The sequence below is a fragment of the Branchiostoma belcheri genome, unplaced genomic scaffold, assembly GCF_001625305.1.
Source record: "Branchiostoma belcheri isolate BF01 breed outbred unplaced genomic scaffold, Haploidv18h27 scaffold1006, whole genome shotgun sequence".
NCBI classification, from domain to species: Eukaryota; Metazoa; Chordata; class Leptocardii; order Amphioxiformes; family Branchiostomatidae; genus Branchiostoma; species Branchiostoma belcheri.
Window position 1 is genome coordinate 3,482 of NW_017802388.1, and position 2,344 is coordinate 5,825.

Here is a 2,344-nt window from a genome sequence, read left to right on the forward strand (position 1 = left end):
ACGCCTGTCCCCCGGGCCTCGAACCCTGCTGTCCGGGAGCTGCCTGGGGCTGCACCGACTGAGAGGTGGACGCACTACTGGCGGCTCCGGGCTGGGCCGCTGGGGGGCTGGTTGGAAATATTATATAACTCGATTTTGAATTTAAGATCATTCTAGGTATTTTAAACTAGATAATAATACATATAACTCAATTTTAAATTTAAAATCATTCTACTAAATGCAACACTCCTAAGAAAGGAACGATAAAGCTGACAAGTCTTCTGACAAAAAATAGGCGACAAATTTTTCCACGTTATACAAGGACACGCTACCTCCTTTGGCCGTCTCTCGAGCATCGGGTTGTTTCTGTCGTCCCAACATGGCGGCACCTGTCAGGCTCCTGGGCAGCTGAAGGACGGACTGGGTCTGAGCGCTTAGAAATGTGTACGGCGTATTTTTAATCAAGGCAGCCATGAATACATATTAAGTATGTATCAGCAAACATCTTGCCTTCGATTGGTTGAGACCCAATCCGATTTTGCATGTATAAAATTAAAACCCAAAGAAAGAGATGAATAGCGTACAGGGCAGACTGATTACACAAATTAAAATACCTATAGGCATGACAGTATAGTCACCAGTTCTCCGCTACCATACGCTGATCTTTATTTGGATATTTAGAAAAATCCCGCGGGCGAATAAAAGAATTTCCAGCCAAAAATATCAAAATGCTACTAAACCACAGGAATACAAAGCTGGTATTGTGAATTTGCGTTAGTAGGTAGCGACGTATACGACAAGCCGGTGCATGGCTTTTTCCGGAGGTTATGAATCGGCACTGTACGTTTGTACCGAGATCTTGAGTCTACTCCCTATTGTCGCTAACTACCATGGACTACCCAGGCCTAGAGCCAGGCCAGAGCCTCGGAGGATGTGATCTTTTTTTTTTTTTACGACAGGCGAAAATCAATGCGCGCGCGGATGTCACTCGTAAAATCAAGTCGATGTGGCCTTATCTCATGATCCCTAAATCCTCTTTAATTGAAGCCGTCCACCTAAAATTCTGTAAACGGTCCTTGTTCCAAAATCGTCTTGTAATCTTGTGGTGATGGCCGAGTTAGGGGGGTATCCCCTTAGATTAGAAGCTTCTCTCATCGCCTCTGAGCTGAGTGACCTCATACAAAACGTTAAAAACCCTTCAACAAACTCGGCATCATCCTTAAATCGACATCGAATCTTAACTTTGAAGTGCTTAAGAACAGCCTGATGCAGAAAAATTGGTAGATCACCATTTCTACCCCGGAGATTTTTTACAAGTATTAAAGCTGAAACCAGCCGTCACCAGGGAGACGCCATGGAAACACAGAAGGACGCCGCGTCAATCTCTGTACATCCTCCGCTACGGAATTCTTAAAAATCAACGAATGGAGACCCTTGTCGGTCAGTACCTAGTACTTATGTAAAGGCTTTGACTTTGACAAATTTGACACAGAACATCATATGTACATGGTCTGCGGCTTGCAGATGTGGGACATGCATAGCATTAAGACCGCGCTGATATCTACGTTGAATAATATCTGATATTCATGTATTACATGTCCATATTTTTGTATGTATGTTTAGGTATTACTCTCACAATGTGTTTAATTCCAATGTTGTTTTAGAATGCTTTTTATTGATGTAATTAGGGGGAGGAGCTGGTAAAGTTGACCCACCTGTTCTCCCTCCCCCTCCACGCATTTTAATAAACAAATAAACAAATATTTTCGAGTATTCTCGCTGCCGCCCCTCCCTCTGTTTTATTTTGCAGTACCATTCGTTTTCCGGGGAAAATCGAATTCCCAGGTGTGCGACTATAACTGTGACGTCGTTCTAGAAATCAACTCTACATCCAAACTCTCCAACTCAAGGCCACAAAAAGGAAAACGGTGAGTTCGTTCTAAAATACACACTCATTCAAGTTTTTTCAAGTACCATGCCGCGCCGTCAGAAAAGTAAGACGGAAGACGATGTTGTGTCTGTCGGAGTAATGACAGAGATGATGGAACAGAACAGAACACACTATGAGGATCTCCTAAAAAGACAAGAAGCAATTTTCCAATCCTTTACACAAATCCTGATGGACTCTGCAAATAATCGTATTGACGCCCTCGTGCGAGAAGTGCAAGAACTGAAAACATCACTGCAGTACTCTCAGGCTGAAATCGACTCGCTCTGACGTTAATACACTGAAAATCACTGTAGAGTCAGTGAAGATGCCAACATCTCAAGATATGCCAGACTTCTCCAAGACAATTGACTACTTAGAAAATCAGACGGAACAATATCATCATGGACGGAGTAGATGGCGACAGTAACAATGAAA